The sequence below is a fragment of the Nicotiana attenuata genome, unplaced genomic scaffold (assembly GCF_001879085.1).
Source record: "Nicotiana attenuata strain UT unplaced genomic scaffold, NIATTr2, whole genome shotgun sequence".
Lineage (NCBI taxonomy): Eukaryota > Viridiplantae > Streptophyta > Magnoliopsida > Solanales > Solanaceae > Nicotiana > Nicotiana attenuata.
This window is the reverse complement of record NW_017671910.1, coordinates 78,047-91,893: the sequence shown is the minus strand read 5'-3', so window position 1 is coordinate 91,893 and position 13,847 is coordinate 78,047.

The following is a 13,847-nucleotide window of genomic DNA, read 5'->3' as shown; positions in this document are numbered from 1 at the left end:
TTCTTAAACACTCCCCCTCAAACTGGAGCATAGATATTAATCATGCCCACCTTGTTGCAAAGATAATTAACTCGAGTTCCATTTAACGCCTTTGTGAATAAATCAGCCAATTGTTCTCCTGTCTTCACGTAACTAGTAGAAATCAAGTTTTCCTGAATCTTCTCACGAATAAAGTGACAGTCAACTACAATATATTTTGTCCTTTCATGATACACTGGATTTGAGGCGATATGAAGAGCTGCTTGATTATCACACCAAAGTTTTGCTAGTGTAGTATGCTTTATCCCAATTTTCGTGAGAAGGTGATATATCCACATAACTTCACACGTAGTCTGTGCCATAGCCCTGTATTCGAATTCTGCACTGGATCGAGATATAGCATTCTGTTTCTTACTTCTCCATGATACCAGGTTTCCACCCACAAAGACCCAATAGCCGGTAGTAGACCTTCTATCAATTTTGGATCCAGCCCAATCCGCATCTGCAAAACACTCAATGTGAGAATACCCACCATTGCTATATAATAAGCCAAGTCCAGGGGCTCCTTTTAAGTAACATAGAATCTGTTCCAGTGCTGCCCAATGTTTGACCATAGGAGCGGACATAAACTGGCTAACAACACTTACAGCAAAAGCAATATCTAGACGAGTCACAGTGAGATAGTTTAATCTCCCAGCTAACCTCATGTATCTACCTGGATCATTAAATGGATCGCCATCATCTTTCATAAGATGCAAATTAGGAACCACTGGAGTACTGCAAGGCTTGGCAGCCAACTTACCAGTTTCTACCAATAAGTCAAGAATATACTTTCTCTGAGATAGAAAAATCCCCTTCTTGCATCTATTTACTTCTACTCCCAAGAAATATTTCAGTTGTCCCAAGTCTTTCGTATGAAACTTAGTATGCAAGAAAGACTTGAGAGAAGAGATTCCTGCATAATCACTTCGTGTAATAACAATGTCATCAACATATACAACTAGGAAAATAGATCCAACTGTTGATTGCCTGTAGAAGACTGAATGATCACATTTGCTCTTTTTCAGCCCAAATTCTTGAACTACCTCACTGAATTTTCCTAACCAAGCCCAGGGACTCTGCTTCAAGCCATACAAGGACTTCTTCAAATGACAAACCTTCCGTACTCTCCCTGAGCAACAAAACCAGGTGCTTGCTCCATATACACCTCTTCATGAAGATCACCATGAAGAAAGGCATTCTTAATGTCCAATTGATGTAAAGGTCAATTTTTAGAAGTTGCAGGAGAAATGAACAAGCGGACAGAAGTAAGTTTGGCAACCGGAGAGAAGGTGTCAGAATAATCCACTCCATAAGTCTGAGCATACCCTTTGGCCACAAGTCTCGCCTTAAGTCTCGCTACTGAACCATCTGGATTAACTTTGACCGTAAAGACCCATTTGCATCCCACTGCTTTCTTTCCACTAGGTAAATTCACTAAATCCCAAGTATGGTTTTCCTCGAAGGCATGTATTTCCTCAAGCATGGCTTCAGACCATCCAGGATGATTCAAAGCCTCTTTCTCTGTTTTGGGTATAGAAATGGAGTCTAAAGACCCAATCAAAGATCTAGACGCAGGGGATAAGTGATCGTAGGAAACAAAATTAGCAATAGAATATGTGGATTTGCAAGTATGTGTACCTTTGCATAAAGCAATGGGAAGTTCAAGGTCTTCTGGAGGATCAGGCGGGAGAGGATCAGATGACGAAGGAACTGATGCAGGACCTGTATCATTTGTCTCTCGCCTCCGTGAGTAAACTTGAACAATTGGTGGTCTTGCTAACACAGTTGGAGCAGGTGCTGAAGGTACAATAGTCAATTGGTGCTCGATAGAAGAGCTAGGAGATGGAGAAATATCATCTCATTGTTCGGTCAAAGTACGGGTAACCTGATATACTAGCCACTCATCTTCCTCCCCTGACTTGTAGAGATGGGAGGTGCATAAAAGAATGGTATAGTCTCTGAAAACACTACATCAGTTGACACCAGATATTTGCCAAGTTCAGTAGAATAACAACGATAACTTCTGAAGGCGAGAATAACCAAGAAAAACACACTTCAATGCCTTGGGATCCAACTTGGTAACAGATGGTCGAACATCTCGAACATAACATGTGCTTCCAAACACCTTAGGTTCCACGGGAAATAATGACTTGTTTGGAAAAAGAACATTGTAAGGCATATTGCCACCAAGCACAGTAGATGGCATGTGACTAATCAAAAAGCAAGCTGGGGAGACCGCATCAGCCCAGAACTGTTTAGGAACCTTCATTTGGAACAAAAGTGCCCGAGCTGTCTAAAGTAGATGCCTATTCTTCCTCTCAGCAACTCCATTTTGAGAGGGTGTATCAACACATGAAGACTGATGTAGTACATTATATTATCTCATGTAGGAAAAAATATTCGGATTACCTGTCATGTGATTTGTGCCACCAGAATCAATCACCCATTTATTTGAAGAGGTGATACGACATATCTTATGTGACCCAGCGAAAGCATCAACTGAAAAAAATTCCTTCATTGATTTATAATATTGAAGGAACTCAAGAAACTCATCCGAGACCAAGATTGCTGGACTAGGAGTTGTAACACTATTTCTTCCTTGCTTACTGTTTATAGCCATTCTAATAAAACTCACGAAATATATTCAAGAAGAGATTAACTAAGTTCCAAGCAGATAGTCAATAAAGATATACTCCACCAGAAATATGACCAAACCAAAGAACCAATGATGCACCAACAAATCACACAAACCAGTAATATACTCCACCAGGAAATATAACCAAGAATAATAAAGTATACTCCACCACTAAAAGAACTCGGAAATACCAGATTATCTTCAGACTCCAAATAGGTAGGTAGCTGCGAAGGACCAAATCTAGATGGAAGAAACAAAGTTTGGATGGAAATCAATAACTTGGGACTTTCGGATGAGATTGTTAATGAGCAACACTTTTGGAAGCAAGAAAGCTTCTCAAATCGTGGTCAGTTCGAGTAGAAACTACCAGAGACACACTGAAAATAACGACGTGACCTAGAAACAGTGAACCAAGTCTCCAACCGATCTCTCATGCGCCCTCTCGCGACGTCGGGGCAGATTATGTCAGAATTCCTCTACCGGTGCATGGGCTTCACAAACAATGAATCCGGCCACCAGATTCTGGAAACATGTATATCAAAAGGATTGATGGTGAGAGTTACTTTCCAGACCAAAGGACTCTCCTAAAACCAGTCAAGTTCTAATGAGACCGTTTATTTCTCGGCCGGATTTCAAACTCAACACCGGCTCTGATACCATGTGATAAACAAGGTATGGAAGAATCAAAGTTGGTGTCTTATTCCATGGAGTGATATATATATATATATATATATATATATATATATACATGTACATAGGATCCTAACTATGGAAAGAAGTAAGCGGAAAATCCTAAAAATCTGCTATCAAATCTCAATACTTATTCTATTTATGTATAGTACAAGTAATTACATTCATTCTTTATGTCTACATTCATTATTTAATTAATAATAACTAATGTCAGCATAACTAATACACCTTATTCAGCATTATTCTTGTACCTCCTACCAAACGACTCCCGAGTCTCTTGGAGAAGTCAATGATACACTCTCCTTAATTATACGTGCTAATATAATCCTATTTGTTAAAAACTTTCCGCCGTAATGTTTAAAATCAATAAATACATGATACGTATTTGTATATAGACTTAGTTCACGTAATTATAGTTAATTAATATATATTTTTTTCATTAAATCATTAAACTATGATAAATTAATTTGATTTGGCATAAACACCTAGCAAATTTTTTATTTCCTCCTCTTTCTTTTTGGCTAGATATTCAAATGAAAGGGGTAGCTAGTTGATCTCTTTTATAATGGAGTTGGTATCTTTATCATTTCTTTTGTACGTCTATTATAATGTATTGAATGGATTTCAATTTTCTTTATACTATACATAGAAAGATTTACTTTTTTGGTATTAAAATGGGAGAATGATACAGTTACTCATAAAAACAAAACTATTTACCTTTGTCTATCCATTTATTTTTCTACAAATAAACTAATTACATTTCCAACCCATAGTAGTTTTTGTGGGAAATTTTTTCTTTATTCTCCAATTCTTTTTTATTTCCATGCTTCTTTTCTTTTTCTTTTTTCTTTTTTTTCTTTTCTCCTTTTTTTTCTCGTTTTCTTCTTATTTTTTTCTTTTTTCCTTTTAAAATTTCATTTAACTTTTTTTTATATTCTTTTTCTCTTCATAATCTAATTTCATTTATTGTTTTCACTATTTTTTATTATTCTTTTTTTTATACTATTACTAAAGAAAAATCAAATTGTGTACCAATTAAATGTAGCTAATACAACCAAAAAATATTAACTAACATATGATATCAGTATAGTATATAGCTATACCAACAGGGTATACAATTGTACGCAAAGAGTTAAAAAAAAATTTAATTTAATTATTAAACTGAAATAATATCAGTTGTCAATAAATATTTCAAAAAATTCTAAAAGGATCTAATTGTAAGAGTATATCGTTACATTATATAGCATACTATAATTTTTTTTTTTTGAATTTTCAATTTGCCCCTCACGCTGGGTAAAAGCTTAAAGCAAATTAAAAGGGAAAGGGCAAGTGAATTTACGGGTAATAAGTATACTATTATAGTATATTGTATACTATTACAGCATACTGTTACAGTATATTGCATATATTACAGTATACTATAACAATATATCGTATACTATAATAGTATACTGTTGCAGTATAACTATATACTCCTATAGTATATTGTATACTGTAGCGGTATACTATTAGGTAACTGTGTTCTTCTTCGATTATTACAATATACTGTTGCAGTATATTGTAAACTATAATAGTATACTGTTGCAGTATAGCTATATACTCCTACAGCATATTGTATACCGTAGCGGTATACTATTGGGTAGTTGTGTTCTTTTTCGATTTTCAGCTGAAAATTTCGATCTCAATCACCTCAAATCAGCTCCAAATGCTATCAAATTTCAGTATGAACTTCCAGAAGGTACTATAAGCAATATTTAACAGCACCCACTTTGAATCAAACAAGAAATCTTCAAAAATAAGATTGAGCTTCAAGCCCAATAATGATGGATATTCAAATACACATAAAAATTTAGATTTGGGAAGCTCACTCGAAGATACTATAAGCAATATTTTATCGCACCCACATCGAATCAAACAATAAATCTTCAAAATAAAATTTCAAATTCTGGAGCTTCAAGCTCAACAATGGTGGGTCTTATACACGCATAATATCAAAATTAAGAAGAACAAATATGTAATATAAGACGTACATACATACAGAAAAAGTAAAAAAGAAAACAATTGTATAATTAAGTGAAATTCTATATGAATAACATAAAACACAAAAAAGCTGCCAAATCACAGATCTTAATTAAGTGAAATTCTATATGTATAATTAACTGTGCATACTTGACAGTGTTTTTATATATTTCATTGTTGGCTAAACACGTTAGGAATAAATTCAAAGTGGAGAAAAGTGAAAAAATGTTCTTATCAAGAAAAGGAAGTAAATAAGCCAAATCACTGATCTTCCTAATGCGACTTGGATCTGATATCAAGAAATCATGTGGGCCGGGTAAATAGTATTGGTTGCATAAATAGGAAAAGTAAATAATTTAGATCTGAGTATTTAAGGGTAAATAACTTGAGCTTAATGAGTATAAAGTGAGATTTTCTCTATTAAAATAGTATCACTTTCTATTGAGCTGAATGTGTAACTGACAAAAGGAGAAAGAGCTTTTTTTCATTTATGTTGATTGTACAAGAGGCTAGTTAATTTAATCTAAAGTAGATGATAATCATTTGTGTTAGTATCTGGGTTGTCATAATGATTGGTTTATTTTCTTGTTAAATTAGCTTCCCCTTAAACACTACTTATTTAAGATTCGATTGTGAGTGGAAGACTTTTGGTTAGTCTATCTTAAATTTTAAATGATTGACGTTGTATACTTGCATTATTACATGCTCAAAAGAAAAAGAGAGAGAAAAAGATTTATAGAAATATCTATCAATGAAGTTATATATTAAAGTGCGAGAGAACATGATATGGCAGTAGTTTTCAGCATTTATTTAATCGAAAATAATATGGAGTATAGCATTATTTAATAGAAAATAATATGGAGTATATACTCCAGCTAGTCACCTTCACCTAAGTTTTTGGGCTAATGATTAGCATGCAATTAATTTAATCCAACGTAGAATTATTTTGTTTTTTTGGTAAAACCTGTGAAGTATTTACCGTAACTAACCAAAATAACAAATTTACAACCTAAGATCATTCAACGCCTTTGCCACCGTCTGTATTGGTCAAAATCTGACTACACGACCACAGCAGCAATGATCCCGTCCCGACCGCCCTGCAGCAGTAATCAACGAACTCGACTTCACCTAATCGCTATTATTTACGACATGAGCGTCGAGGTCGAGGCCTCCCCATAAGGGGAGGTCACCTCCCCGACCCGGCCCGAACGAAACATGATAAGCATGAGAAGTTTTGGGCTATAAATAGAGGGCAGAAGAACCCCTTAAGGGGGGGGCGGGGGGGGATCCAGAGTAAACAGGGGAGAACTCCATGAGAGAGAGACAAAACAATCTTAGAGAGAGAGAGGGATTCCACCTCCAAGGAGGAAGAAAGAATTTGATTGTAATCTCCTGAACCTCTCCAAGGAGAGGCAGGCCGAATTTCTATAATCAATAAAAACCTTCCAGGTGTCATTTCATTTGATTCTTCTATCTTTATGATTATGTTCTTTAATCCAGTATTAATTAGTGTTGACTACGATTTACCCCTTCATCTATATTGATTGATTTGCTTTAAAAAGTATTAAACAACTTTTGAGTAAGCCACCAAGGAACTGAAATGTAAAGCAAGAAGCGAAGAATTCTTTATTCACGAAGTCAGAAATGCGGACTATTGCCGCTTACATCTGGTCCAAGCCAGCCAAACTAAAAAAAAAAAGACAACAAACAACGAAACACAATTTTCTCTCACTCGTGCCAACACCGTCGTTATCATCATCACCACTGGCGTCCCCATCAGCTTCGGGTGTCGCCACATCATATCCACAGTTGGCTCGAGCCTCAACAAGCCTTTTGGCGTGCCTCCTCGAAAGCTGCCTCAGTCACGGTGCCCGCCTCCCACAAGTTCTTGAAAAATATCACGTTGAGCTTCAGCATAGACCCATAGTTCATGAGCCTGGCGGGAACAGCGGCACGGGATGATCCAGCCTGGGCCCTCAACGCGCTGATTCTCCTCTCCAAGGCCGCAACTCGATCTGACAAGACTAAGGCCTCTTGGTCAACCGCGCCAATCCGCTCCTCGAGCCTCGCCTCCCTAAGGGCTGCAGTAGCTCTCTTCGACTCTCGCTCGGACTCATGTACACGAATTGCCGCCTCTAAGGCCGTGCCTCTCGTCGAAGCATCCAACGTTGCCCTCTCCATGCGCTTCAAATCGGGAACCTTGCCTTCTAGCGCAGTCAACTTCCCGCTCCACTCGGCATTCATCTCCGCTGCTCTGGCCTGGCTCTGCTCAATTTCCAACTACATTGCTCGTAACTTGCCTGCAGGTGCTCGCATTCCGCAGCGACCCCTTTGCCCACCTCGAGCTCTCGTCCTTGAGGCGGATTTGCTCTTCAAGCTTGCTCTTGTGCGGAGCGCTGCATTAGCTCCCGGTCCCCTTCTACAACTCTTCGCCAAAGCCCGGTTGCGGGGATCAGTCCTTAACCGTTCGTACAACTCACGGCACCTATCGCGGCATAGCGACGATCTTTCTCCAGCATCTGCAAGAAGATCCTCGACGGACATTGGCTCTGCGAATGTTCTTTACCTCCAACATGTACGTCTGCAAAACAAGAAAGCAGTTAAACTAATGCTCATTCTGCAACAAAGGAGAGAAGAAATCGAAGTCAGATATTAACTACCCGTAAGCCCATTATAGCTATTTCGCCCATCACTTCGACATCCGAAACATTCCTCAGGGACTCGTTCTCGGCCTCCGAACACACAAGCTGAATCGCGGTACCAAGCTGCTCCTTGTGTCAACAGGTTCACGTCGGAGGGGATCTCAACGAGACGGGCCGACCCCTCCGCATTAATCACCGAGCGAGTAATGGCCCTCCTCAAACATCCGAACTCATCAGGGTCCAAGTCAGACTCGAACTCGTATTCGTCGATCACTACACTCTTTCCCCTTTCCGCTGCCGATGGTATGGCGCGACCTGCCGAGCACGGTAACGGCGCACTCGAGGTCACGACGGGCAACATCAGGGGTCCAATTCTCCGCTACAGCAAGATATCCTGCGTCATCGACAGCGGGAACTCCTGATTGGGTCGCTACACCAGCAGAATTTTCCTGCTCTGACTGGTGGGAACAACCCTCAGGGTAGACGTTGCAAACAACACCTTCCTCTGGGTTTGCTGGGGGTGAATCCAAGTTGATCACTGCCGGAGGAACCATCTAAACCCTACCCTCCGCCTCTTCGATGTCCCTTCTTCCTCCCCGGCTGATGGTGAGTCGTTCTGAGAACGAACGATACCAAACCGACCCTCCTCGGGAGATATAGTCCGGGTCGGAGCGCCAAAACCAGAGATTCTACCGACGCCTCCCTCGACGGACGGGTGCAGGTACTGCACTGATACGAGCGGACGCGGACGGCTGACGGAAAGCTAACTGAGAAGCCCTGACTCTGCGAACCCTCCTGGCCACGGCAAACAATACTCGAAAGGTAAGATCGAAACGAAAGAGAACGGGCAAAAAATAAGGGCGCTATCTCACCTGTAAGGGGCCTACGTCCGAATCTCATATGAAACAACGACCATGTGCGAACTCCCGCTGTATGGGGAAGAATGGCCCTCGACCCATTTCGGATCCCCTCCAGAGGAGGGGGTAACTTCTCGGCTGCAAAGCATCGAAATAGATCAATATTTACAACAGGAGATATAAACAAAAGCGAGGCCAGAGTGGGTACTCCACTAGTCAAGGACGAAGACTTACGGGCAAAATTACACACTTCTGGAAACCCAGTTGGATCCGCTACAGGTGCTCGGTCCGCAGATAGAAAAAGTTATCAAAAAAACGACGATTGGTCCTGTCGTCCATCTTGACCACTAAACCTTTCGACCCTCGGGGACGTGCGTGGATCATAGTGCCGCGAATCTTTTAGGGAGCGAACAGGCTGAGCACGTGTCTCAGAGTGACCTCCCGACCGGCTAGCTCCACGTACTTGATAAACATGAGGAACAGCTTGTACAGGTAAGGAGAGAGTTGGGCAGGACACACCTCATAATAGCGGCAGAAGTCGACCGCCAACATTGGAAGCGGAAGTGTGTACCCCACTAGGAAGGGGTAAGCATAGAACGAGCAGAACCCAGGACGGTCGATCTGGACCCTATCTTCTCTCTTTGCCGGCACCATCTCGACATAACCAGGAATACTCCATCGTGCCCTTAAATCTGCTATTCCGATCTCCCCTATGAGGGGAGGAATATTTACCTGCTCCGCACCACCATCGGCGCTGAAATCCACCACAGCCTTCCCCGGGCGGGATAAAATTTCCTCTACTGAAGGAACATCTTCGCACTCCATCGGGTCTACGTCTCCGTCTGCCGGAGCAGGGTCCCCGGCCGCCGGAGAGATAGCTGGAAGATTATCGTGAGAAGAAGTTCCTGTCATCTTTAACTCACAAAAAGAGGAGGGAGGAACTTTGAGGAAGAAGCGAGAAAGCTCAAGATTGCCGCGAGCAAAGGAGTCAAGAAGAGCTCAGACTAATAGAAAGGGAGATATTCTGGGAATTCTCTCGAAGATGAGCGATAAAGTGTGAAAAACGAGTGACAAACCCCTTCAATTTATAAGACACAAATTCTCCAGGGCACAAAAACCAACGGTCGTTGCCAAAACCTGGCCGGGCATGAAACGATTCAGCTCCTTGGGAACGTGCGCCACTGTGACCGCTTGTACAAAGCTACGTTTCATCTATCAACCGGCTCTTCGGTTTCGAAATCATTGTGACGGCATAAGAGTATTAGAAAGACGCCTCCGGGCAGTTTCGAAATTTATAGCGCGAGATCTGACTCCCTCCACGATTACATCATAAACATTATCCGTCCGCCGAGGTCGGTAATATACGACCCCGACGAACGGAGGGACTAACTGTATTGGTCAAAATCTGACCACACGACCACAGCAGCAATGATCCCGTCCCGACCGCCCTGCAGCAGTAATCAACGAACTCGAGTTCACCTAATCGGTGTTATTTACGACATGAGCGTCGAGGTCGAGGCCTCCCCATGAGGGGAGGTCACCTCCCCGACCCGGCCCGAATGAAATATGATAAGCATGAGAAGTTTTGGGCTATAAATAGAGGACANCAGGAACAACCCGTAAGGGGGGGGGGGGGGATCCAGAGAAAACAGGGGAGAACTCCATGAGAGAGAGACAAAACAATCTTAGAGAGAGAGAGGGATTCCACCTCCAAGGAGGAAGAAAGAATTTGATTGTAATCTCCTGAACCTCTCCAAGGAGAGGCAGGCCGAATTTCTATAATCAATAAAAACCTCCCAGGTGTCATTTCATTTGATTCTTCTATCTTTATGATTATGTTCTTTGATCCAGTATTAATTAGTGTTGACTACGATTTACTTCTTCATCTATATTGATTGATTTGCTTAAAAAGTATTAAACAACTTTTGAGTCAAACACCTTCTAGGAAGGGTGCATCAGCTATTGAACCTCAAGCAGAGTCTTCAGCCCTACCTCTCTAGTTACAAAACTTTTGAACTAGATATTGATATTTCCTAGCTTTTCTAGATTCCCTATGCTTCTCAAGTCTTACCATGATGTCTCTTTGTATCCGCACACAAACTCTATATTTACATTTGTTTTCCTACACACTTTCCAATTCCTAGCTTGCCGCCATGTATAGCATACCACGCTTCCCCATATTGCAGTAACAACTTCTTTTTTGAATTGTTTCCATCTTCTGCTTTTTATCCATTGTAAACTCTGTTTTGCATCCGCTTGTATTATCTATACACCAGCCCAGTTTTCCAGCTTCCTTCGTAGTTCAGTTATTCATTTGCAGTTTGCAAACAAGTGCTTACTCGTTTCCTTTGTCCCCTCATCACATAGGCAACATTTTTCACTATCTACAGGTATGTTTATTCTTTGCATTCTTTCCTTTGTGAGTAGTCTATCTTGATAGACTAGCCAGACCATTATTCTACGTCGAGGTAACAAGATTGAGCTCCAAATTAAATCTGCTTCTTCCCATTTAGTAAGAGGCCCCAACATAGCAAATAGCTGCATGTCACAGAGTATTTTCCTGATGGTGTCAATCGATACTGCCCTCCTTGATACCAATTCTCCATCCTTTCCTTTAATGAATTCAATTTTTTCCAACACCAACTACAATCCTGCATTGGTGTACCAGCGTAGACTTATTATTATTATGAAAATTTTGATTACCTTTTCTCTTGATTTTTGATTTCCCTAAGATAAGGTAAAGTTGAGGGTAACGCTGCATGTCAATTTTGTTTTTTAACGAGTAACAAATTTGCTAAGAAATAAAGAGGAATCACTAGTAAAGAGCGACTTCATATTTTCTTCCTGGGCTGGATGTTTACGGTCCACAAAGGAAATAGCACGGTATAGCCAGTTTTCGGACTGATCATTCAAAAATAGTCATCATTTACGAAGTCAATGAAAAATAGCCACTATTTTGCTGCAACAGAGACCGGTCCAGCATAATATACTGGAGTTTGGTGCACCTGTGTATGAACTCCAGCATATTATGCTGGACCGATATACTTTGCTGACTCCAGTATAATATACTGGAGACTGGAGCACCGGTGCTCCAAACTCCGGTATATTATACTGGACAATTATACTTGCTGGAACTCCATCATATTATGCTGGAGTTCTAGTGTACTTATGCTGCTGGAGTTCCAGCATACTTATCCTGGAACTCCAGTATAATATGCTGGAGTTCAAGCATACTTATGCTGGAACTCCAGTATAATATACTGGCGTATTTTTCGGGTTTTGAACAGTGTTTTCGCTCAGATTTATCTTTACATGAAAAGTGCCTAAATTTCGATTACTTTTGAAACTGGGCTATTTTTGAACGACCAGTTGTAAATCTGGCTATTTTTAAATTTCTCCCGATAGAAATACATTGGTCTGGGCTGGATATCTCAGTGGGCTTACGGTCCAAAAAGAGGAGAGAAATGGGTGGAATTTTTACCTCCTATAACAAAGGTTGATACCTTATTTATTTTAAATAAATATCATTTTAAAAAATTATATTCCATAGCTACCATTTGATTTTTATAGCCAAATATTTATTTATGGTTACCTCCTACCCTTAAGGCATAAAATACTCTTTGTACTATTTTTCTCTCTTATTCTTTCAGATTTTTCTCCACCCTCTCTCTCTCTCAACGCCAGTCTTTCTCCATGAATACAACCACTATTCTCCACTGATTCATCTCCATTGTCTCGTGAAATTTTCATTGTGGGGCTCTGAATCAATGTCAAAATCAAGCAAGATCCACCCCATTCTGATGGCCGTTGCTTTGCAATGAAATTTGGACATGGCCATTGCAACTCTTGCCTTTCACAACCTCCATTGCTGCTTTTCTTTATCTACCAAATTCGCAATTACTAACAAAAGAAGACAATCTGTCATTGAAAATAAGGAATTTCTTTCGTTTTTGCGCCAAATTTTGAGAGTTTCGAGTCAGAATCGCGGCCCTCTTGACGAGACGACATTAGGGTTGTTCTTGGACAAAGATGATGGAGTTTGGGGCTGAGCAACTTGAAGAGTATGTTACCTTTTTTTTCATTGTATTTCAATGTATCTCGCTGTATTCTATTTATTTCACTGTATTCATTGACTTTTTTTATCATTGTATTTCAATGTATCCCGCTGTATTCCATGTATTTCATTGTATTCACTATCTCGCTATATTCCATGAATGTATTCATATATTTCTTTAATTAATATAATTTATGTATTCAGATGTATATATGTATTCAAATGTATCTGCAATATGTATTCATATATTTTTGCACTATAGATGACCTGCTATACTTCATGTATTCAATGTATTTTTATGTATTTAACTGTATTCAATGTAATTATATAATTTCTCTGAAGATTGCTATGTTTTTGGGGTTTTTTTCGATTGAGAATCTTTTTTATAACTGGAAATACAAATTTTGTGTGTTATAATTGAGTTTGCGTTATATTAGGAGTCTATTATATTACTTGATTCACTTTCCGTTCAAAAATACCTGAATAGATCATGAATTGTGCTATTTACGTTACTGTATTCACAAATACATATCGTGAGTAGAGTCAAATACAGTCGAATACAACAATCTGTCTAGCTGTAATCCCCTGTTTCACGCCGTGAATACAGTCGAATACAATAATCTGTCTAGCTGTAATCCACTGTTTCACGTCGAGAAATGCTACTGTATTCATGAATACAGTAGCTTAAATACATCGAATACACTCTAAAAAATCTGAAAACATAGCTATAGAAACTAATATAGTAAATGATAGCTACAACTAGCTAATAACCACTAAACAATAGTGGTTTGTAAAAAATTTTCAAAATGTGTTCGGCTGGATGCTCTGCCGACCAGACGATCAAAAAAATTGGGCAAAATATAAAATTGACCGGTCAGTCGAAATTAATTACATTCGTTGTCAAAAAGTGTATAAGAATATGTGTTTAT